This window comes from Sminthopsis crassicaudata, chromosome 4, assembly GCF_048593235.1.
Source record: "Sminthopsis crassicaudata isolate SCR6 chromosome 4, ASM4859323v1, whole genome shotgun sequence".
NCBI lineage: Eukaryota > Metazoa > Chordata > Mammalia > Dasyuromorphia > Dasyuridae > Sminthopsis > Sminthopsis crassicaudata.
The window spans coordinates 441,075,159-441,100,121 of NC_133620.1; the positions used below are offsets into that span (position 1 = coordinate 441,075,159).

Here is a 24,963-nt window from a genome sequence, read left to right on the forward strand (position 1 = left end):
CCTCTGTTAGATTGTGAAATCCTTTGTCTTTTGCCTCTTTTTTGTATCCTCAGAGTTAACTGGCGAATAGTAGACACTTTAATAAATGTTTAACCGATTAACTCTTTTACTAAAAACAATTTTAGAAGGCAAGAAGACCCTTTCTATAGTATTTATATAAGTGTTAAGACAACTAGTTCTATAGGAGGCCGGTTAGCTCAGTTGGTTAGAGCGTGGTGCTAATAACGCCAAGGTCGCGGGTTCGATCCCCGTACGGGCCAGCTTCTTTTACGAGGGATACTCCGAAGAATTAGTCGGATACCTCGAAACTTCCTGTCTTTATTTACCGTGGGATACTCGGGTGGTGGTGGTCGGGTAACGGAACTCAAATTTGAAATACCAGCTTACTTAACCCGTCCTAACTATCCGCACCGCAGATAAAAGCCATCACCAGGTGAGCTGAAAGAAATTCCAAAACACATAGAATGACCAGTTCCTAAAGTGGACGTTTTATTGATATCTTTCAGCTCAGAGGGAGAGGGAGAGGTAGGGAGGGAGGGAGAGGAGCAAAATTGATATGTTGAAATAGAATATATATTCTAGAATATAGAATATATATAGTTATAGAATATAGAATATATATGTTGAAATAGAATATATATTCTATAGTCAGGGACTGTTCACACATTTATGTGGCTGCTCTTTCCAATGACATGGTGCTCGTCCGTGTAAATACCGTTTTATTGACTCTGCTTACTCACTGCATCAGAGTGTGGAAATCGCTCCATTCTTCTCTAAGCTCTAATGGGCTCTAACCTCGAACAATTAGTCCTTGTCTCTTACAGCACCGCCGTATTCCGCGACATTCATGCTCCCCCGTTGGTTCAGCTGCTCCTCCCGAACATCCGCATCTGATTCCTTGAAACCCTGCCGTGAGCAGTCCCTGACTGGTACATCCTCTGAAGCACGGTTGCTGTTCTCTTTCCCCAAAATACAGGGAACCAAAAGGACAAATGCACTCCGTGTCCAATGACACAAAGAGGGAGAAACCGTTGACGGGAACTAGGAAACACGCAGATTGGATTGTCCCAGTTGCTCAGCACTGAATCAACACCGTCCTCCGGATAAGTTGACAGGATTCGGAACTCAACAAGAATTTCTCTGGTCCAGAGGAGAACTAGAGATCATTATTGATCACAAAATAGAAGATTTTGGTTACATCAAACTAAAAAGTTTCTGTACAAATAATACTAATGCAAACAAGATTAGAAGGGAAGTAACAAATTGGGAAAATATTTTTAAAAACAAAGGTTCTGACAAAGGTCTCATTTCCAAAATATATAGAGAACTGACCATAATTTATAAGAAACCGAACCATTCTCCAATTGATAAATGGTCAAAGGATATGAACAGACAATTCTCAGAGGGAGAAATTGAAACTATATCCACTCACATGAAAGAGTGTTCCAAATCACTACTGATCAGAGAAATGCAAATTAAGACCACTCTGAGATACCACTACACACCTGTCAGATTGGCTAAGATGACAGGAACAAATAATGATAAATGTTGGAGGGGATGTGGGGAAATTGGGACACTAATACATTGCTGGTGGAGTTGCGAAAGAATCCAGCCATTCTGGAGAGCAATCTGGAATTATGCCCAAAAAGTTATCAAACTGTGCATACCCTTTGACCCAGCAGCGCTACTACTGGGATTATATCCCAAAGAAATACTAAAGAGCGGAAAGAGTCATATATGTGCCAAAATGTTTGTGGCAGCTCTTTTTGTTGTGGCTAGAAACTGGAAGATGAATGGATGTCCATCAGTTGGAGAATGGTTGGGTAAATTGTGGTATATGAAGGTTATGGAATATTATTGCTCTGTAAGAAATGACCAGCAGGAGGAATACAGAGAGGCCTGGAGAGACTTAAATCAACTGATGCTGAGTGAAATGAGCAGAACCAGAAGATCACTGTACACTTCAACAACAATACTGTATGAGGATGTATTCTGATGGAAGTGGAAATCTTCAACATAAAGAAGATCCAACTCACTTCCAGTTGATCAATGATGGACAGAGGTAGCTACACCCAGAGAAGAAACACTGGGAAGTGAATGTAAATTGTTAGCACTAATATCTGTCTGCCCAGGTTGCATGTACCTTCTGATTCTAATGTTTATTGTGCAACAAGAAAATGGTATTCACACACATGTATTGTACCTAGACTATATTGTAACACATGTAAAATGTATGGGATTGCCTGTCATCGGGGGGAGGGAGGGGGGGTAATTTGAAAAAATGAATACAAAAATTTAAAAAAAAAAAAAAAAAGAATTTCTCTGGTCCGTCGCCTTTAACTCCAAGCAAGAGAGCTGACTCGAGTGGGGCCGTCCAGCTAGCTAGCTGGGTGTTCGCCAGTTGGAATGGCCCAAAGAACGGTTCCGAGATCCTGCTGCACGCGAAGCCGTTACCCGCGAGGCGGGAAAGAAAAGCGAACTGCTCGGAGTATCGAGGAGCAGCAGCAGAGTTGAGGTGGTGTGTGGACACACTCAACCTGGAAAGAGACGCCACCCCATCCCCTCCTCCCGCGCCCACATCTAGTTTGCGGCTGCAGGAGCCCCAGCCCGGAGTCCCCAGAAGGGCACATGGCCTGCCACATCGGCGAGTACAGCCCAGTACTAGTAGCCTGGGAGCGTTCCGGAACGATGGCGCACTATTCTGTGCTTCGGGTGCCAGGAGCTAAGTGGGGTTGGCTGATACGAGGTCTACATCCCAGAGAGAACGAAGAAAGAGGGAAAGGACCCGCGCGAAGCAACAGTTGTTATGGCAGCTCTTTCTGCAGACACAGAACTAGAAAATAAAGGCCTGCCCATGGATTGGGGAACGGCCCAACAGAGTGTGATATCTGAATGCAATGCATGCCAGTGTGCGGGAAGAAATGCAAAAAGAGTTTCAGGGAGAGCACAGATGTTATCCGATCCTTGACTTTTTACCGCCATTGTTTAAGGAGAGCGGTGAGAGTGTCAGCAGTGCTTGGAGCAGTCGTACTGTTTCTCCCTTGCTTAAAACCCCTAGCTTCTCTTATTTATGAGACTGGTTTCGGCCTGGTTTTCTGACTGTCTTTATCGATCTTATTATTATGTTAAAAGCATCACCGAAGCCGAGCCGAAGCCTGATCTCTCCCTCTCTGTCTGACTGTCTCTTTGTCTCAGTCTCCACCGTTCTCTCTTTCTGTCTCTACGTGTCTTTTGGTTTCTCTCCCTCTCTGTAGCATCGGGTTTGAAGTAGATACGTTAGCATGAACCGTGTGAAAATGTAACTGAGCCACAGTGAGCTGCAGAGCTCTCTCAGAAGCTTCTGGATCCGTTCTAGTCCCACCGCCCAATTAACCGCTGGGAAGCTGTGGTTACCTGAATCACTGACTTGTTTTCACTGAATATCTTTATTGAATGTCCTGTCAGAGTGTCAGAGTCTACTCCGAAGTATTCTGGGATCACTATGGCTGTACAACTCTCGGCACTTGTAGTTAGTGGTGTGGTCGTGTATTTCGGGCCCTCAGTGGACCCAGTGATCCAGAGCTCTCGGTTTTGTCTGGCACAAAGTCTTAGTCATTTTAACGCTTGTCCAAGAGGCAATGTGAGAACTGCGAATTTCCCAGACCTTCATGAATCAAGTCAGGGTAAGCTACTGTAATTTGTTTGGAGGAAGAGAGGGCTTTTACGCATCCTGTCCTAGTTCCATTAAAAGCCAGATAGTTTATGCTCTCCATTGTATTGCGGTTGCTTATTATTCGTCAAGCCAAGAAAGAGAATGTAAGGGTGAAGCTAGAGAGTTCTATGTGGGAGCGACCCTAGTGAAGTCGGGCCTTGCAGTGGGTTGAGCCGGGTTGTGTGGGTAGATGTGCAGAAGGGTAAGAGTTTGGAGGGGTAATCTTTGGGGCTATTTTGTACGAGTTCAACAGGAACGTGAGGCCTTGAAAGATGAACTGCCTTTAGAAAGAACTTCGTATTTCTTTCCATCGAGGACCCTCCTAGGGATAAAGGGCTCTTGCGTGCATTGGTGGTTCAGTGGTAGAATTCTCGTCTCCCACGCGGGAGACCTGGATTCGATTCCCGGCCAATGCAGTTGTATTTTAGGAATCCAATCCTCTTCCCTCTCTTCTAACTACTGCACTCATCGCCCCTCTCCCTCCGCCCAATTAAGTTTCTCAGCCGCTCCTCTATGTATTGGACTAACTAGAACCTCACCCTGTCTCTGCTTTCTTTCTCTTCCTGGCCATTGCCATGCCGTTTGTAAGCTTCGTTTTTCCCTCCATAAATTTTGTATTGAGCACCTACTGCCCCATACTCTTTTGCTTGCGTACCTGTCTCCCTATCCCCAGTGCTTAGCACGGGGACTCGCACACAGTGTAGACCCACTAACCACTTGAATGACTCTTTGTTGAGCTCAGTAAGACGAGTTCTGGATCCTCGGCTATCCTGGAAGGTAAGAGAGAAGTCCAGAAATGGGGTAAAGGATCAATCCCCTCCACCTAGGCTTTCCCCAAATACACATTTCAAATCATGCACATTCCTGGTTCCCTCTTTCCTAGGTTTCCTAGATTTAAGGCACAACCCAACCCACTCAAAAAAAGGAAAAAAAAAGTAGTGATAACTGCCAGTAGGGAGTCCATCACTTTGGATACAATGTGATGTAACTGGTAAATAAGGAAAGAATCTTTTACTTGAGAAAAGAAGGTCCCACCGAGATTTGAACTCGGATCGCTGGATTCAGAGTCCAGAGTGCTAACCATTACACCATGGAACCACCTGAGCATAGGTGGCCTGTCGCTCTTTTTCAGCAAGGTTCAGACCATTTACCTTCCTCTGCAAAAGTGAGTTCCTTTTCTCAAGAAATTCAACTTTGTTTGGGAATTAGAAACAGCGCCCATAGCGATGAACATATCACCTCACATTTCCATTGACCACCTGTTTGATTCTGTGTGTGGGTGCATCTCTGTCACTCTTTAATTCTCGTCCTTCTCAGGCTCCCTCTACCTTTCAGTCTCCGTTCCCCTCTTCCCCCTCATTTTTTCATTCTTTACATCAGGGCTTCTTAAACTTTTCCGAAAAACGACCTTTTTCTATCCGAGAAATTTTTTTACGTGACTCCGACCATATAGGTATATCAACTAGATATACAAACCAAACATTTATTGACAATAAATCATAATTTCGCGACACCCACATTCAGGTACGATACTCCCTATATAGGTTCTCGACCAGCGGTTTAAAAAGCTCTTCTTACAGCAATTTCCTCCTCAGGGTTATCAGATCTCCTTACACTCCAAGGGTCCTGGGCACGAAATCCTGCAGAAACAACTGTTCCCCACAATTGTGTTGCCTTCCTCCTTAAGCTCTAAATCAGATCTTGGAAGAGGGAGAAATAACTAATTGTCGACAGCCCCTGAGAGCACAACAGAGTTCTCTTGCATCGAAGTTGAAACTCCATTTTCAATAAAGGTGCCGAGACTTTTACCAGACAGACGCGTGAGGCGCACTATGGGAAAAGGTCCCTACTCTGACAACTCCAGCTCCCCATCTCCTCAAATCACTCATTCTCGAAGCCAACTATGAAAGGAGTATACAAAACTGGTTGTGACCAGCAAGCTCTGGGGCAGACCCTGCTTAGCTTGAGCGAAAAGGAACCCCCATAGAACCGCAGCCCCCAAAACACCATTACCTGGCTTCTTTGCTTAGGATAGCCCGGTTTTTTTCTTTTTTCTTTTTCTTTCTTTTTTTTTTTTTTTTTGTTTTTGTTTTGTTTTGGTTTGGTTTTGGTGTGTGTGTGTGTGTGTGTGTGTGTGTGTGTGTGTGTTTTCCAACCTGGGGCCTTCTAGAGACACTCCTGGAACAACAACAACAACAACAACAAAAAACAAAAACAAAACAAAAAAAAAACCGAGTTCTCAATCATAGGTGGGGAAGGAAAAGATGGAGTAAGGGTGTATTTAGGAGGTGCAAGTGAATTCTCAGCTCCAGAAGGAAGGGAGGAGAGATAGAAATAGGAAGAATGGAGGAGGAAGAGAAGGAAGAGGAAGAGGAAGTAGAGATAGAGACAGACTGAGAAAAGATTCGTGCACTGAACAAAGTGTAGCTGTTTAAGAAACGGAACTCCGTATTAAAGTGGAATGAATACGGTTTCGAATGTCGGTGAAAGAAAGTGAAATATAGCAATGTTTTAAAAGGTTTGAGATCTACCTGCAGGCATTCTGGACACGGACTCACTTCCAAGTCTATTGGTTCAATTTCACTTATTGGGAGGAAATTGCAATTCATCATGCACGGACAAATATAGTTCTTTTTCTTGATTTTTCCTTGGATCTAATGGGATGGACTCTTCTACTTAAACTTTCTTCCATTCCTTAGCGTCGAGGTAGTTTTTGGCTAGGGAGTTCTGGGAGAGAGATGTCTCTGTGGTAAAAGACAAGCAGAAGAAGCCTGCTCTTCTCAGTTTCTCTCTTCCTCCCCCTCTACCTCTCCCCAGTTCTTCCCTCTTCTTCTCATTCCCTTCCCTCTCTCCTTCCTCCTCCCATCCTCCTCTCTCTATGCCTCTCCGCTCCCCTCTTTGTCTTTCTGTTTCTCTCTCCCACTCTCTTTGTGTTTGCCTCCCTCTTTCTTTGTGTCTCCCTCCCGCTCCAGTGCAGGGTTTGAGGCGAGTAACATTCTTACGATCTGTGTGAAAATGTAACTGAGGCTTAGTACAAAAGGTCATGAGAAGCTTCAGGACCCATCACTAAAGATGAGAAAGACTTGGAAAAAGGTCCCACCGAGATTTGAACTCGGATCGCTGGATTCAGAGTCCAGAGTGCTAACCATTACACCATGGAACCACACATTACATTTCCATTTTTGAACTTTTTTCAGCAAGATATACGGCATTCACCTTCCGTTACAAAAGCGAGTTCCTTTTTTCTCAAGAAATTCTGCTTTGTTCCAGAAAAAGGAACAATGTCTACGCCTGCAAACACACCACCTGACACTTCCATTTGCTGCGGGAGAGCGTTTGCTTTGGAGTTGGACTGAGAACATTCACACAGGATCCTCTTTCAGTAAAAGCTTTATTTCGAAAAATCCAGCGGGCCAAATTGCATGGATTTTGCAATTTGGATGGATTGCAAATTGGCAATCAATGTCAGAGGGAAGAATGCTTCTAATGTTAAAACTGGCTCAAAGCCATACTTAGGAATACTAAAATCATTATAGACAATGTTCTGGTATGATCAGCTGTGGGTGACTGGAATTCTAAATCCAGGACTACTCTGAAGGATTTATGGTGAAAAATCCTATTACATCAAGAGAAAACTGTTTTTTCCTGTCCCTGTCCCTCTCCCCCAGGGGGGAGGAATTTATGTTTTCTTTCATAACATGACTTTTAGGGAAATGTTGTACATAACTTCACATGTACTTCCCCCCCCCCCCCCCTGAGGCTGGGGTTAAGTGACTTGCCCAGGGTCACACAGCTAGGAAGTCTTAAGTGTCTGAGATCAAATTTGAACTCAGGTCCTCCTGAATTCAAGTCGGATGCTCTATGCACTGCTCCACCTAGCTGCCCTCATATGTACTTTCTTAGTAGGAGTTGAGGGAGAGGATAGGGAAACAATCTGGAACTCAAAGTTTTGAAAACAAATGTAAAAATTGTCTTAAATGTAACTGGGGAAAACAAAACAAAAAAAAATGTATTAATTAAAAATAAAATTGCTATAGAAATGTGGAAATTGCTAGAAACCAAAGTTGTCCTCTCAGCTCTTACCCAGATATAGATCTCTACTTGTAACCAGTTCAGGATCACATCCCTCTTAGTTTGTGGCATTTCTCTGGAATGGTTCATTACTAACTTAATGATCCACTAGACAATCATACTTGAATTAAAAATTCAAAAGAACACCAGTTATTGTCTCAAGAGATTTTATTTCAAATAGTAAGTTTCACTAGTCACACTACATTAATTCTAATAGTTGATTCTATTCTCATAAAGTTGCAATAAGCAATAAAAATTTACCAGAACTCACAGACAAGCGTTCACTTAATTTCTTTCTCTTCTTTTTCTTCTCCTTCTTGAATTGAGACTGGTGTAAAGCCCTATCCTAATTAGAATTCATTTCTATATAATAAACAAACAGATTCTCAGTGAACACATTTCCTGTTAGAGAACTATATATGTAAAGGGCAGGAACTTTGGAGAAATATACTTAAAGGCTCAGTATGATTGATTTAAACAAGGTGTTTGCTCAATGGAATTGATATAACAATGATTATTTAGTTTAGCATATGAGTTCTCTGGTTTAGTATGATTGATTTAATCTTATAACAAAAAATGGTTCCCTAGTTACGTAATGATTGGTTTATATTCGGTATACTGTAATTGTAATAGAGCATGTAAACTGGGGACAAACTCAGTCAGAGGGAGACTTCAAGACAGAGACTATGATGGCTCTCCTGCTTCCTCCACTGTAACCAAGACGCTTTCTGGAGGGCCTCCAGAAAGCTATCAGAGCCAAACTGTGAAGGAGATAATAAAATTTTGGACTTTATCCCTCGCTAGCTTGTCCCAAGAAAGCTACCCAGAACATTATATATATAACACCCCAAATGCTCTTTTCCCATGTCTGATGACCTTGCTCAAAAGATGGTTTTTAAAAACCTGGAAAGCGCCCACTCTTAGATCCCAAGGTGAACTGGTTAGGCTTTCACCTCATCCCTTTTTTTCTCCCCCCCCCCAATAATTACCAATTTTAGATTTTAGCATTATGAAAATAGCCCTAAATAACTTAGTTAACAATCTTAGAATTTTCATAAGTTATAGCCAAATTGCCTTAGCTGTATGTAACCTCTGCTTCATTTCAAGTAAAAGAGCCCAACCTCCTAAATTGTATTTACAAAACATTCTCCAATAAAGAGTTAATATTCGTTAGCATTTGCCCTATGCTAAGCATTTTTACAATCATGTGATCCTCACAAAAACCTTTATTATTTCTCTTTACAAATGAGAAAACTAGAGCAAACAGAAATAAAATAATTTGCCATAGATATATATCTAATACGTTTTTGCAATTGAAACAGAGAAGGGTGGACTTACCAAAGGCAGAGGTTGACTGGTAACCCCACTTTATGCTGCACACTAGGTTTTATCAGGGGTACCGACACTCCAGCAGCAGCTGGATGGGCCCTGCGAAGGTCTGGGGCAGGCTTGGAGGCACTGGCTGACCTGGCTTTGGGAGGGTGTGCCAGAGTACACTACTTAGGGGCCCAGAACTGGCTGGAGTCAATGTTTCCTTTTAGTAATAGTTTTAGGTGTCAAGAGTTCAGGGAATGTTGACCCTGGGAGGTCTGACTCTTACACCCCTCAATTGGGTTGGGAAGCTAATGGGACAAGATGTGTGGGACCTCCACTGCTTTTGTTATCTTCTAACAGGTGGGGTGGACCTAGAGTTTCCTTATAATTCTCCAGCATTCTCTTTTATTAATCTGATAGGAGATGAGAGGGTTTGACAAAGGGGCTGTAATGTGGCCGGAATGAGTTAGTTAGCAATCTCTACAAAGTGAGATATTCATACCTCTGGGGAGTGGGGCATGCTGAGTGAGCCAGGGTTGTGAAGAAGATCTGGATGCTACAGGAAGCACCTACCTCTGCTTCTTTTGGTTGAACAATAAGCCCGGATCCTCAAAGGAGATCCCCTTTTCTGGGTTTCGGGACCAGGAAAAACTGCTTCGGGAGAGCGCTTGTTTTGGCGTAGGAGTGAGAAACCTCACGTAGGTTCTCTTTTAGTCAAAGCTTTATTTCGCAAAAGCAGGTGATTCAAGTAGCAAAGGCAACTGATTGGCAATTAGTGTCAGGCGGCAGATGCTTGCTTCTATGCCACGAATCTGGCTCTAAGCCATAGTTGGGTATACTAAAATTACTACAGAAATGCAGAGGTTGTTAGAAACTAATTATTTAGATAGTCTAGGGACAGCACTTACTGAACACAGAAATAATCAAAACAGCAGTGTGGTTGCCTGGGTTCAAGAATAGTTAGAAAGAATTCCTTCTGTGGACTCAGCAAAGGTTTTTTTGTTTTGTTTTTTTAAACAAAATGCTTATGTTAATAATTTTCATAGGCTAGCCCAGGGGCTAAAGTCTGGGTCCAATATATCCTCTCCATTCATCAACTCCGTGGATGCATCTGCCTCTGTCACTCTCAGATCCCCGTCTCTGTCCCTGTCCCTTCTATTTTTGCCTCTCTCTGTATGCTTATGTGTGTATGTATTCCTTCCCTTACCTCCCTCCTTTTCATTCTTTACAGTAGTTTCGATGCTGTACTATCACAGTTCGTCCACTTCAAACATCCACTGTTCGAAATCGAAAAGAACTCTGCGCGGCTATCCCAAATTTTCCCTAGGTCCCTTTCTCCCTTCGCGATTGGAAGAGGAAGGAGTTCCTTTCCCGCAACTACGGTAGATAGTCCCTCTCTTCAGGTCATTCATCCTCGAGTCCAGCTACGCGAGGGAGGACCCCTCTTTTAGACCGCCGGATCTCCGCGTCACTACAATCCAACTAAGCACTTGGAGTCTATCTCCCTTCGTCTGGACGTCCTTGGTTCCTAGTTTTAAACTGCACATTACACTGTAGGCTCTTTTTTGCATTGCTTTGTATCCCTGGTAGGGAGAGAATAAGAAATGTATGCGCGCGAGGGCGCGTGTGCGTGTTTTCAGATGCTTAGGAGTTACGCTGATCGAACAATCAGTTCTTATGTATTTGTCCTTATGTATTGATGGTCGGACCCCCACCACCCCCTTCCTGCTTCTTTGTAGAGCCCGGACACGTCAAGTTCTGGCGCCTAAAGCTGCAGTAGATACTTATTTATACCTTGACTGATTGGGTGAATCCTAGAGAGATCAAATTATTAAGAGGTCGGAAAGCCTTACAGTATAAGGAGAATCACTTAAAACAATTCAAAGATTTAAGAGTGAACGGGTCTCTAAAATGACACTGCATTGGCCGGGAATCGAACCCGGGTCTCCCGCGTGGGAGGCGAGAATTCTACCACTGAACCACCAATGCCTTGATTTTAGCCTTTTTTCCTAATTCTTCTATTCCTCTATCGCCTGGGGAGGGAGGAGAGGTTAAGAACAGGGGACAACAACAAGACATAATAAATCTTTACAAAAATAAAGAGGGAAATCTTTACAAAATAACCTAACCTTCTAGACCTCGGGTCCCAGATCTGCACAATAGGGCACCAATAACTCCAGCAGACCCCCCAGTCCTAAGGTTCTTGATGCCTAGAAATCTGTGCTTTTCATTCTCCTCTTAGCTTTCTTTGCTCTTACCCACAGCTCAATCCTTAGAGTGTCTTTGTCTCTGTCTCTCTCACGCACACACACCAAAGCAACAATGCCATAATTCTTCTTGGGCTTCAATTATATTTTCACACTAGGTCAATTTTCAAGGAGAAAGCAGAAACCAGCCATTTCATATGTACACATGTATTTACTTAAATAGCACACGTGTATGTCTTTGCACATATGTCTATGCATACGTGCATGCATACATATATGTGTATATAATTTACAAATATGCATGCACATGTATATATGTAATAATACATACATATATTAAGTCTTTTGCTTGGAATTGGTAGTCAAATTAATGGGAGCTGATAAGCTGATAGAAAGAAAATGTTGAAGGACCACTAGATCTATATCCCAAAGAAATAAAAGTGAGAGGAAAAGGAAAATTTACAAAAGTAACCTCTTTTTGAAGTAACAAAGAACTTGAAAGGAAGGGAGATGCCTCATCAAGTGGGGAATGGCTGAATAAAATATGATATATACATATAAGAAAATCCACTACAAGATGGGCTCATTTCTGAATATACTGAGAAGGTCTATATAAACTGTGACACAGTATGGGCAGAGAGAACCTGAGAAAACAGTTAATGGACTAACAAGATTCTAGAGACAAACAACAGGGAAAGGTTGCAGATTTCTTTCCTTTGTAATGATCCACAATGATTTCAGAGGAATGATGATAATGTTTTTTGACAATTCCCTGACAGGGAGACAATGAATCCAAAATGTAAAAAGAGGCATACATTTTGGATATGGATAGCGCAGGCATTTGTTTTGCCAGACTATAAATATGTTATGGGGCTTTTGATTTCCTTTTATTTTTTTTTAATGTGGGGAAGGGTTGGAAAAGAAACATGTCTATCATTAGTATTATTTTTTACCAAAAAGAAATGATATTTAGAGAGAGAAGACAAGAATGTCCAGGACAAAGCTTTGGGGTACAACCTCAGTTAAAATGTGGTATGTGGATGAGGAACAACTGGAAGAAATTGAGGAAGAAATAGACGGATAGGAAAAGAAATAATACAATTGTGCCAGGGAAAAAAACAAAAGCAAAAACAAAAAACTAAGCTTGGAAAAGATGTCCAGGGGAAAACAATATTCAATAGTATTAATCTTCAGGGAAGTTAAGAAGAAAGGGATGGGGAAAAAAAGCCCATTGCTTATATAAATTGTATTCTCCATGTAAGTTATATATACGTCCACAATGGTCTAACTAGATGTGGCTTGGAGAAGGCATGGCTGGGGATTTTTCTAGAGTGTCTATTTTCTGCCAACCCGTTTTCGAGGGAGAGTTTTATAGCTCAAAAACAAAAACAAAAACAAACGATTTTTTCAGAGAAGGGATACAGGGCTAGAGATATTCCTATGTCTGAGTGAAATGTATTTCTGAACCCAGATTGCATGCAGGTATGAGTGAAATACACAGTCTTTGGGGACTGAGCCCTGACAAGAGCAAGGAAAGCTAAGGAGAGGAAAGGCCCATAAGTTTCGAGGCGCCAAGGAAGTACACTGGTGCTGCTATGTTTGTAGATCAGGTACCTGAGGCCTAGAGAGTTGAGGTAATTTTATAAAGATATCCCTACTTCATTAGAGTCCCCTAAAATAAATGAAGAGAAGTAGATAAGCCAAAAAACTACAAGAAAGCATTGGTGGTTCAATGGTAGAATTCTCGCCTCCCACGCGGGAGACCCGGGTTCGATTCCCGGCCAATGCAAGCTCTTTCTTTCAACGCTTAAGCACCTTTTTCCTTTTAAGTGGTTCTTTATAGTGTCCTGAACTGGTGCCGAAGGTGACTGAGTTTCAGGTGGGATTAATTTTCAACACATAATTTATTGAAACAACAGGTGCTTAAGGGTTTGTCTAGGTAAGACCACTTAGGGCTGCCTGAATTAACCAGATGTTTTGGAAGATCTCTTAAGGCTGCCGGCAAAGCCAAATCACCACTTCCTGTCCCGATCTCAGTCCCCCAGATATGTTCCAAAGGATAGAAAGTCACAGATTTTAAATCAAGGGTACTGGATCACCCCGACTACCAACAAGGCGAGATTGTGGATTTCCTTTGACCGAATCTAGGCCGGCTTTCCTGCCAGGCTAGCGAGTCGCGTTGAGTGACGGAGTGCTTAGGCCGGCTGACAGGTGAACAAAACCATGGTTTTTTAAATACAACTTTTAGAAGTTTCTTTAAATACAACTTTTAGAAGTTTCAGAAGAGGAGAAGGCATTTTATCTGGGGTGCACACGTATGGACAGTTCCGTCGGTACCTTGAGACCACCTAAGCTTATCTAAATGAAACTAAGTTAGACTGCTAGGGTATAAGCTTAACCTATGCTTTGGGGCCCAACTAAATTCATTTATTCTATACAAACTTGTCTTAGAGGGTAGAACCAATGGGTGTAACTACGTCTAAGCTAAATTTATACAAATATAAATTTATATAAAGCTGATAGAAAAATTTTGACCACTAGATCTATATCCTAAGAGATAAAAATGAGAGGAAAAAACAAGTGTACAAAAATAGTTTTTGAAGTAACAAAGAACTTGAGAGTAGGAGAGATTTCCCATTAAAATGGGGAGTGGCTGAACAAAATATGATATATAAATACAAGGGAATCCACCACAAGAAGTAACTTATGAGCTCATTTCAGAATATACTGGGAAAGTTTATATGAACTGAGGTAGAGTGTAGTGAATGGGTAGGGTGAGGAGAAACATGCTTACATTCGCAATACTATGGTGGCTCCGGAATTTAATTAAGTTATGGAAACAGTTGACTGGGAAATGGGCTCTGCTATACCCATTTCTCTGCTCTCCGTTTCCACAATCCGAGTTTTTTGATAACTTTTTTTGGGGGGCGGGGCGTTATACATTTTACAAGCACGAGTGTTCTAACGTCTTTGATAATATTCTCTTTGGGATTAACCCATTCACTCAAAGTCTAAAAGAGCACCTTTTGACGCTACAGGATTAGACCTTGGCTAGTATCTGAACTCTCTGGAGCGGGGGCGGGGAGGGGGAAAGGGTGAGAGGGGAGCAGGGGGCCGAAGACCCAGAAATGGGGACAGATAATCAGTTCGATGCACTCGGCGCCCGGGCGCATGAAAACGCGCACACGCTCAAATCCCAAAACATCGAGAAATTACCACGTAGTATGCAAGGTCCTAAACTAGGAACCAAGGACACTAAGGTCAGAGAAATGCCCACAAGACCCTTACTTAGATGCGTAAAGACGCTGAGATCCGGATAAGGAAGAGAGCAGCACTTGGTGGATGAAGCACGGAAGTCAGCGTAAAGAGGCAGAAAAGCTTGGGAGAACCATGCTCCCAGAGCGCTCTAGTCAAATAGCGCCTCAACGCAAAGTAGTGGAAGAAAGGCTAAGTAGAAGAATCCGTCCCATGGGAACCAAAGAAGAATCAAGATTAAAAGCATATTTGTCCATGCACGGAGAAATGCAATTTCCTAAAAATGAAACCCAAGTGAGTGAACCTGAAACGATAGACTCAGAGGCGAGTCCAGTGTCCAGAATGCCTACAAGTAGATCATCGAACCTCTGAAAGCATTGCTCTATTTCACCAGCTTTCACCGACATCTGGAGCTTGTACATCCCACTTTAATTTGGAGTTCCGTTCCTTAAACAGCTCTATTTTGTGCAAGAGCAAATTATGAGGCCTTCAATTACTGACTCACGCTGTCTCCATGTTTGTCTCTGTCTTCATCCTCGTTCTCTTCGTCCTCCTCTTCTCTTTCCCTCTATTCTCATTTCTATTTTTTTCCCCTTCCTTCTGGAGCAGAGAACTGGAAAATTGTTGGACAACACTGATTCCTTCTCTCCAGCATCTTTCTAAATGCGCTCATTCTCCATTTCTTTTCCTTCCCCTCCTGTGATTGAGAACTCTTTTTCTGGTTCTTACATGTCTCTGGAAGGTCCTAAGTGGAAAAGGGGAGGAGGGTTGGTGGTGGCGTTTCTGAACTGTGGTTCTGAGGGGGTTCTGCACCAAAGCTTGGTGGTCACGATCTTTTTTATGCACTCCTATCATAGCTGGACTGGAGGATGAGTGATTTGAGGAGATGGAGCGCTGGAACTGTCAGAGCAGGGACTTTTTCCAGAAGTGCGCCTCATACGTATGTCTAGTAAAGGCATTTTTATCGAGAATAGAATATCAACTTGGATTCAAGAAAATGCTGTTGGGCTCTCAAGGACTATAGACAGCTAGTTATGTGAAAGAGACTCCTTTCCTCTTCCAAAATCAGACTTAGAGCTTATTTGGGGGGGGGGTGCTGTTAGGAGGGGACACAACTGTTTCGGCTGGATTTCGAATCCATGAATTTTGGAGTATAGGAAGATCTGATAACAAATATCCTATGGAAACTATTGTAAGCAAAACTTATTATAATCCATTTTCAACAAATATTTGATTTGTTTATGTTTGATATACTTATATATCGGGAATCACGTACAAATTACTTGGGTGGAAAGAGGTCGCGAGTTGGAAAAGTTTAAGAAGCCCTGATTTAAACAATGAAAAGAGGTCTGAGACCGATCTCCTTAAAGCATTCATCCTCGAATCCAACTACGAAAAGGGTTCACAAAAATGATCACAACCAACAAGTTCTGGTGCAGAGCCCGTTTAGCTTGCGGGAGAGGGAACACGTTGATAACTTTAGCCCCTCGGAACCACAGTCCAGAAGGACCAGTATCAATTCTCCTCGTTTGGGATGGCCTGGTTTCCTTTCCACCTAGGGCCTTTAGAGACGGAGACAGAAAAAAGGAAGGACGAGAATCAGAACTACAGAGCGCACTCTCAGAATCAAACAGGCGGTCAAAGGAAATGTCTGGTTCTGTGTTCGTTGCCATGGACGTTGTTTCTTATTCATGAACGAGGTTGAATTTATTGGAAAAAAAAAAAAAAAAAAAAAAAACTTTTCACCGGAAGGTAAATGGTCTGAATGTTACTGAAAAAGAGTGAAAGACAAAATCCCCTCAGGTGGTTCCATGGTGTAATGGTTAGCACTCTGGACTCTGAATCCAGCGATCCGAGTTCAAATCTCGGTGGGACCTTCTTTTGAAAAAGATTTCCCGGTTACGTCACATTGGATCCAAAGTGATGGACTGACTACTGCAATTATTACTACTTTTTTTTTTTTTTTTCCTTCGTGGGCTGGGTTGTGGTTAAACTTTGGAAAGAGAGAACCGGGAATGTGCATGATTTGAAATGTGTATTTGGGGAAAGCCTATATGGAGGAAATTGATCTTTTACTCCTATTTCTGGACTTCACTCTCAAATTCCAGGATCCCTGAGGATCCAGAACTCGTCTTACGGAGCTCAAAACAGTCATTCAAGTGGTGAGTGGATCTAAACACTGTTTGCCAGGCCCCGTCCTATAAGCTCTGGAAGAAAGGTACGCAAGCAAAAGACTAAGGGGGCAGTAGGTGCTCAATACAAAGTCATATATCACAATTTATCCAACCATTCTCCAATTGTGGGCATCCATTCATTTTCCAGTTTCTAGCCACTACAAAAAGGGCTGCCACAAACATTTTGTCACAAACATGTCCCTTTCCCTTCTTTACTATTTCCTTGGGATATAAGCCCAATAGCAGCAATGCTGGATCAAAGGGTATGCATAGTTTGATAACTTTTTGGGCATAATTCCAGATTACTCTCCAGAATGGCCAGATTCTTTCACAACTCCACCAGCAATGTATTAGTGTCCCACTTTTCCCACATCCCCTCCAATATTCATCATTATTTGTTCCTGTCATCTTAGCCAATCTGACAGGTGTGTAGTGGTATCTCAGAGTTGTCTTAATTTGCATTTCTCTGATCAGTAGTGATCTGGAACACTCATAGGAGTGGAAATAGTTTCAATTTCATTATCTGAAAATTGTCTGTTCATATTCTTTGACCATTTATCAATTGGAGAATGGCTTGATTTCTTATAAATTAGAGTCAATTCTCTGCATATTTTCCAGATGAGGCCTTTATCAGAACCTTTAACTCTAAAAATGTTTTCCCAATTTATTACTTTTTTTTTCCTAATCTTGTTTGCATTAGTTTTGTTTGTACAAAAGCTTTTTAATTTGATGTAGTTAAAATTTTCTATTTTGTGATCAGTAATGATCTCTAGTTCTCCTTTGGTCACAAATTCCTTCCTCCTCCACAAGTCTAAGATGTAAACTATCCTTTGTTATTTATGATCTCGTTCTTTATGCCTAAATTATGGACCCATTTTGATCTTATCTTAGTATGTGGTGTTAAGTGTGGGTCCATGCCTAGTTTCTGCCATACTAATTTCCAATTTTCCCGGGAGTTTTTGTCAAATAATGAATTCTTATTCTTATCCCAAAAGTTGGGATCTTTAGGTTTGTCAAACACTAGATTGCTATTTTTATTCACTATCTTGTCCTGTGAACCTAACCTATTCCACTGATCAACTGGTCTATTTCTTAGCCAATACCAAATGGTTTTGGTGACTGCTGCTTTATAATATAGTTCTAGATCAGGTACAGCTAGGCCACCTTCATTTGATTATTTTTTTTTTCATTAATTCCCTTGAAATTCTCGACCTTTTGTTCTTCCATATGAATTTTGTTGTTATTTTTTCTAGGTCATTAAAATAATTTCTTGGAAGTCTGATTGGCATAGCACTAAATAGATTAGTTTAGGGAGTTAGGGAGTATTGTCATCTTTATTATATTCGCTCGGCCTATCCAAGAGCACTTAATATAATTATATTTTGTAATAATACAAAGTCTATTGGGGGAGGGGGGAGGACGAAGAACACAAATGGCATGGCAATGGCCAGAAAGAGAAAGAAAACAGGAACAGGGTGAGGTCTCCAACCTGCCAGGAGGTTCTAGTTAGTCCAAGATATAAAGAGGCTGCAGAGAAACTTATTTGGGCGGACGGGGAGGGGCAACGAGTGCGGTCGGTAGGAGAGAGGGAAGAGATTGGATTCCTAAAACAATGCTGCATTGGCCGGGAATCGAACCCGGGTCTCCCGCGTGGGAGGCGAGAATTCTACCACTGAACCACCAATGCACACAGAGACCCCAGCTTCCTAGGAGGGTCCTCGATGGAAAGAAACTCGAAGTTCTTTCTAAAGGCAGTTCATCTTTCAAGGCCTCACGTTCCTGCTGTGTAAATTCACGGACTCATACAAAATAGCTCTAAAGATCACCCCTCCAAACTCTTACGGTCCACACAACCTGGCTCAACCCACTGCAAAGCCCGACTTCACTAGAGTCGCTCCCACATAGAACTCTCTAGCTTCACCCTTACATTCTCTTTCTTGGCTTGACGAATAATAAGCAACCGCAATACAATGGAGAGCATAAACTATCTGGCTTTTAATGGAACTAGGACAGGATGCGTAAAAAGCCCTCTCTCCCTCCAAAACAATTACAGTAGCTTACCCTGACTTGATTCATGAAGGTCTGGGAAATTCGCAGTTCTCACATTGCCTCTTGGACAAGCGTTAAAATGATGACTAAGACTTTGTGCCAGACAAAACCGAGAGCTCTGGATCACTGGGTCCACTGAGGGCCCGAAATACACGACCACACCACTAACTCCAAGTGCCGAGAGTTGTACAGCCATAGTGATCCCAGAATACTTCGGAGTAGACTCTGACACTCTGACAGGACATTCAATAAAGATATTCAGTGAAAACAAGTCAGTGATTCAGGTAACCACAGCTTCCCAGCGGTTAATTGGGCGGTGGGACTAGAACGGATCCAGAAGCTTCTGAGAGAGCTCTGCAGCTCACTGTGGCTCAGTTACATTTTCACACGGTTCATGCTAACGTATCTACTTCAAACCCGATGCTACAGAGAGGGAGAGAAACCAAAAGACACGTAGAGACAGAAAGAGAGACAACGGTGGAGACTGAGACAAAGAGACAGTCAGACAGAGAGGGAGAGATCAGGCTTCGGCTCGGCATCGGTGATGCTTTTAACATAATAATAAGATCGATAAAGACAGTCAGAAAACCAGGCCGAAACCAGTCTCATAAATAAGAGAAGCTAGGGGTTTTAAGCAAGGGAGAAACAGTACGACTGCTCCAAGCACTGCTGACAGTCTCACCGCTCTCCTTAAACAATGGCGGTAAAAAGTCAAGGATCGGATAACATCTGTGCTCTCCCTGAAACTCTTTTTGCATTTCTTCCCGCACACTGGCATGCATTGCATTCAGATATCACACTCTGTTGGGCCGTTCCCCAATCCATGGGCAGGCCTTTATTTTCTAGTTCTGTGTCTCTGCAGAAAGAGCTGCCATAACAACTGTTGCTTCGTGCGGGTCCTTTCCCTCTTTCTTCGTTCTCTCTGGGATGTAGACCTCGTATCAGCCAACCCCACTTAGCTCCTGGCACCCGAAGCACAGAATAGTGCGCCATCGTTCCGGAACGCTCTCAGGCTACTAGTACTGGGCTGTACTCGCCGATGTGGCAGGCCATGTGCCCTTCTGGGGACTCCGGGCTGGGGCTCCTGCAGCCGCAAACTAGATGTGGGCGCGGGAGGAGGGGATGGGGTGGCGTCTCTTTCCAGGTTGAGTGTGTCCACACACCACCTCAACTCTGCTGCTGCTCCTCGATACTCCGAGCAGTTCGCTTTTCTTTCCCGCCTCGCGGGTAACGGCTTCGCGTGCAGCAGGATCTCGGAACCGTTCTTTGGGCCATTCCAACTGGCGAACACCCAGCTAGCTAGCTGGACGGCCCCACTCGAGTCAGCTCTCTTGCTTGGAGTTAAAGGCGACGGACCAGAGAAATTCTTTTTTTTTTTTTTTTTAAATTTTTGTATTCATTTTTTCAAATTACCCCCCCTCCCTCCCCCCGATGACAGGCAATCCCATACATTTTACATGTGTTACAATATAGTCTAGGTACAATACATGTGTGTGAATACCATTTTCTTGTTGCACAATAAACATTAGAATCAGAAGGTACATGCAACCTGGGCAGACAGATATTAGTGCTAACAATTTACATTCACTTCCCAGTGTTTCTTCTCTGGGTGTAGCTACCTCTGTCCATCATTGATCAACTGGAAGTGAGTTGGATCTTCTTTATGTTGAAGATTTCCACTTCCATCAGAATACATCCTCATACAGTATTGTTGTTGAAGTGTACAGTGATCTTCTGGTTCTGCTCATTTCACTCAGCATCAGTTGATTTAAGTCTCTCCAGGCCTCTCTGTATTCCTCCTGCTGGTCATTTCTTACAGAGCAATAATATTCCATAACCTTCATATACCACAATTTACCCAACCATTCTCCAACTGATGGACATCCATTCATCTTCCAGTTTCTAGCCACAACAAAAAGAGCTGCCACAAACATTTTGGCACATATATGACTCTTTCCGCTCTTTAGTATTTCTTTGGGATATAATCCCAGTAGTAGCGCTGCTGGGTCAAAGGGTATGCACAGTTTGATAACTTTTTGGGCATAATTCCAGATTGCTCTCCAGAATGGCTGGATTCTTTCGCAACTCCACCAGCAATGTATTAGTGTCCCAATTTCCCCACATCCCCTCCAACATTTATCATTATTTGTTCCTGTCATCTTAGCCAATCTGACAGGTGTGTAGTGGTATCTCAGAGTGGTCTTAATTTGCATTTCTCTGATCAGTAGTGATTTGGAACACTCTTTCATGTGAGTGGATATAGTTTCAATTTCTCCCTCTGAGAATTGTCTGTTCATATCCTTTGACCATTTATCAATTGGAGAATGGTTCGGTTTCTTATAAATTATGGTCAGTTCTCTATATATTTTGGAAATGAGACCTTTGTCAGAACCTTTGTTTTTAAAAATATTTTCCCAATTTGTTACTTCCCTTCTAATCTTGTTTGCATTAGTATTATTTGTACAGAAACTTTTTAGTTTGATGTAACCAAAATCTTCTATTTTGTGATCAATAATGATCTCTAGTTCTCCTCTGGACCAGAGAAATTCTTGTTGAGTTCCGAATCCTGTCAACTTATCCGGAGGACGGTGTTGATTCAGTGCTGAGCAACTGGGACAATCCAATCTGCGTGTTTCCTAGTTCCCGTCAACGGTTTCTCCCTCTTTGTGTCATTGGACACGGAGTGCATTTGTCCTTTTGGTTCCCTGTATTTTGGGGAAAGAGAACAGCAACCGTGCTTCAGAGGATGTACCAGTCAGGGACTGCTCACGGCAGGGTTTCAAGGAATCAGATGCGGATGTTCGGGAGGAGCAGCTGAACCAACGGGGGAGCATGAATGTCGCGGAATACGGCGGTGCTGTAAGAGACAAGGACTAATTGTTCGAGGTTAGAGCCCATTAGAGCTTAGAGAAGAATGGAGCGATTTCCACACTCTGATGCAGTGAGTAAGCAGAGTCAATAAAACGGTATTTACACGGACGAAAGTGGAAAGAGCAACCACACATAACCTTCAGATCTGAATGTTGCAAAATGACAAACAGCATAACTTCAAAGGAGAGACCTTAGAAGATATCCCGACCTGCGTTCTTTAGCGGAAGCGTCGGAGGTCCACTGCGGTGGCACATTCCACATGTTTCTATTCTTTTTAAAGTTTTGTTCAGTTTTGCTCTGCTTCCCTCTGCTTCCCCTTTTTATTTATTTGTTTGTTTATTCATTCATTTATTTTCCTGTAAAGCCTATTGCTGGTAAAATGGGATGGTTTTCTGGAGTGGTTTGGCAAGAGAGAAATTCTAGTGACCTGAAATAAAAAGTATTTTAGAAACTTTAGGTGAGTGGGCAAGTACAGTTTACTAATAAAAGGAGTATCTTCAGAAATGGAGGTGAGGTAACTCTACTTGGGGAGGTTTTGCTATTCTCCTTCAGCCCAATTTGTTGCTGGGAACTTTATTTGTGGTTGTCATTAGCTGGGTTAAGTAGGCAGCATTCAAATTTACCTTGGGCAGGTGTAGCAAGTAGGGCCTTCAGCTTCCGATGGTATTGATTTACAAATAGACTTTCGTAAAAAGGATGGCCCGTACGGGGATCGAACCCGCGACCTTGGCGTTATTAGCACCACGCTCTAACCAACTGAGCTAACCGGCCCTGACATGATGTCTCTCTTTAGTCAAATCTTACATGAATACTTGAAAGGTTTATGGGATTCCTAAAATAGTTAATTTTGTCAGATAAATCCATGTCATCAGACTGGACTTTTTGAACATTCCCATAGTATTTTGCACACTAGAAACTTGCCTACCAATAACAGAATGTTTTTCTTTCTCTGGGAACCTTCCCCCCTTTTCTTTTCCCTCTCTCCTCCCCCCAAGGAATGGATGTGAATAAAAACAAAATTATGAATTCATGGCTCTTGGTATGGAATCGGGAAGACTTGAATTCAAATTTGGCTGTGACCTGGGCAAGTCCCTTCTGTTTAGTTTACCTTAATATTCTGGAGTATCTTTGTCAAAATAAACCTCATATACTGTGCGGTCCACAGGGTCACAAAGAATCGGATACAACTTAGTAAGAATGAATTCATTGTCGTCGGAAATGGGAATTTATTCAAACATTTCCTACATATTTTGGAATGACGGACCCAGCGATGCAGTAAGACTGCATAAGAAAAAATTTATAGAAACACTTAAGGAAAAACACACACACACACACACACACACACACACACACACACACAGGAAGTGAGGAGGGTGTCCTCTGATTGCAGAATGGCTGGATATATACTACAGTAATACAAAGGAATATCTTTGGGCTGCAAAAAATGGCAAAAGAGATGAATTCAGAGAATCTTGGGGAAACAAAAAAAAAAAACAAACAAAAAACAACTTACATAGTTTTCAGAAAGACGGCTGATGCAAAACCCAATCAAGATTCCAGAAGACTGATCATGAACCTTGCATTCCAGATCTTCTAACAGAGGCAGTGAACTAGAAATTTTCAGAAACAGCCAATAACTAAACTTGTTTTGCTTGACTATATTTAACTGTTAAAAGGAAGGACCTTCATTTCCTTTTCTTTGTTCTGATTTGAAGTCTGAAAATACTAATTTAAAACAAAATCTGTTGCTAACATTTTCCTCAAAGACTATGCTTTCAGTGAATGAGAAATGTCTTCAACCTAATATGTTTGCTTTTTTTGTCCTTGTATGATTGATCAGGAGGGGAAATATGATGAAAATGGAATATTAGCAAATAGACTACAGCATATTAGAATAATTATACACTTTAATCACTTGAATTTATAACAAAAATGTTGCAGGAATTCAACATAAGGAACATTATAAATATAATGTCACTCAATATAAATAATTGGAATAATAAGATTATATTAACAGAGGTAAAAATGACTATTGATAAAATGTAATAACCATTTCTGCTAAACAACAAGGAAGAGGAGGCCTAGCTATCTAAAGACCAAGATCAAACATATGTAATGGAGATAAGCTTTCTAACAAGATAAAGAGTATTGGAAGAATACTTTCCTATTTAAGAAACTCCTAGAAATGAGGGCTAAAGCAATTTTTTTTAAAAAAAGGAAAAGAACTCAAGAGAATAAGCATGGTCAAAGAGGAAACAATTTTTGCCTTTTTGGAGATGACATGACTTATTTAGAGGATCTTAAGGAATTCAGCAAAAAATTAATTTAAACAAATTCAATCAAGCTGTACAAAATCAATATGACACATGTTATAAAATAAGTCACCTAAATCACCTGTATTTCTATATACAATCAATAAAACACAAATGTCAACTGTGGAAGTCCATTCCCCGAATACAGAGGAGTTTCTGTTGAATTGGGGGAGGGTATTTGTTAAAAGGGAAAGTTTTTAGTCATGCATGATGGAGCAACCAGGTAATGGAGCCCACAGCTTAGAAGCAGGGGGTAATTTATTCTAAAAACTACAAAGAAGAATGTTGAAGAGGGATTAGTATAGAGAGTAAAACAGATGGGGCACACAAGTAGGATGTTTTGCAGTGAACAGTTAACCACAAGTCTGGAAAGAAAGGAAATCTGGTACTGATAAGCATATGTTCTCAAATTATAATAAGGCAGTACCATAATCATTAAAATGTCTTGGTTAAAACAGAATAAAAATATGAAGTCCAATAATGAAATAAATTAGGTATACAGAGGCAAAGAAATAGTAGTTCCATAAATCTAAGTGCCCCAGTTATAGGACTAAAGGCTCACTATTTGGAAAAAAAAAAAAAAAAAACCCTGGGAAAACTGGGGCAGATATTGAATGTAAATCAAGATCTTACACCATAAGATAAACTCTAAAATGGGTTATGTAACTTAAACCTAAAGGTAATTTCACCAGTGAATTAAAAGGAGCAAAATAGAAATCACCTTTCAGGGAGAAGAATTTCTGATTATAAAAGTGATGGAAAGGATGACAGAAAGTAAAACAGAGAATTTTGTTTATGTAAAATTTAAAAGATTTTGTTTAAATAAACTTTATGTTGATAAGAACTTTATGTTGATAAAATCAGAAGGGAAACAAGTAATGGAGAAAGAATATTTGCATGAAGTTTCTCTGATTAAGGTTTCATTTTTAGGTTATACAAATAGTTGATTCAAAAGTATAGGATGAAGAATTGTTCCCCAATAAATGAATGATCAAAGAATAAGAACAGATAGTTCTCAA

The 24,963-nt window shown here is 41.6% G+C and overlaps 9 non-coding genes across 9 annotated transcripts; 4 read left to right on the top strand and 5 right to left on the bottom strand.

Moving 5' to 3' along the window:
- The first annotated feature begins 186 nt into the window (after positions 1 to 186).
- TRNAI-AAU (transfer RNA isoleucine (anticodon AAU)) lies at positions 187 to 260 on the top strand. Its single transcript has one exon. It is a non-coding gene; the product is annotated as a tRNA-Ile (tRNA).
- Positions 261 to 4,036: 3,776 nt separating this feature from the next.
- On the top strand, positions 4,037 to 4,107 carry TRNAG-CCC (transfer RNA glycine (anticodon CCC)). The gene has a single exon. It is a non-coding gene; the product is annotated as a tRNA-Gly (tRNA).
- A 610-nt stretch (positions 4,108 to 4,717) lies between these two features.
- TRNAQ-CUG (transfer RNA glutamine (anticodon CUG)) lies at positions 4,718 to 4,789 on the bottom strand. Its single transcript has one exon. It is a non-coding gene; the product is annotated as a tRNA-Gln (tRNA).
- Positions 4,790 to 6,782: 1,993 nt separating this feature from the next.
- Positions 6,783 to 6,854, bottom strand: TRNAQ-CUG (transfer RNA glutamine (anticodon CUG)). Its single transcript has one exon. It is a non-coding gene; the product is annotated as a tRNA-Gln (tRNA).
- A 4,140-nt stretch (positions 6,855 to 10,994) lies between these two features.
- On the bottom strand, positions 10,995 to 11,065 carry TRNAG-CCC (transfer RNA glycine (anticodon CCC)). The gene has a single exon. It is a non-coding gene; the product is annotated as a tRNA-Gly (tRNA).
- A 1,936-nt stretch (positions 11,066 to 13,001) lies between these two features.
- Positions 13,002 to 13,072, top strand: TRNAG-CCC (transfer RNA glycine (anticodon CCC)). The gene has a single exon. It is a non-coding gene; the product is annotated as a tRNA-Gly (tRNA).
- Positions 13,073 to 16,343: 3,271 nt separating this feature from the next.
- Positions 16,344 to 16,415, top strand: TRNAQ-CUG (transfer RNA glutamine (anticodon CUG)). The gene has a single exon. It is a non-coding gene; the product is annotated as a tRNA-Gln (tRNA).
- Positions 16,416 to 18,328: 1,913 nt separating this feature from the next.
- TRNAG-CCC (transfer RNA glycine (anticodon CCC)) lies at positions 18,329 to 18,399 on the bottom strand. Its single transcript has one exon. It is a non-coding gene; the product is annotated as a tRNA-Gly (tRNA).
- Positions 18,400 to 22,329: 3,930 nt separating this feature from the next.
- On the bottom strand, positions 22,330 to 22,403 carry TRNAI-AAU (transfer RNA isoleucine (anticodon AAU)). The gene has a single exon. It is a non-coding gene; the product is annotated as a tRNA-Ile (tRNA).
- Between the last annotated feature and the right edge of the window lie 2,560 nt (positions 22,404 to 24,963).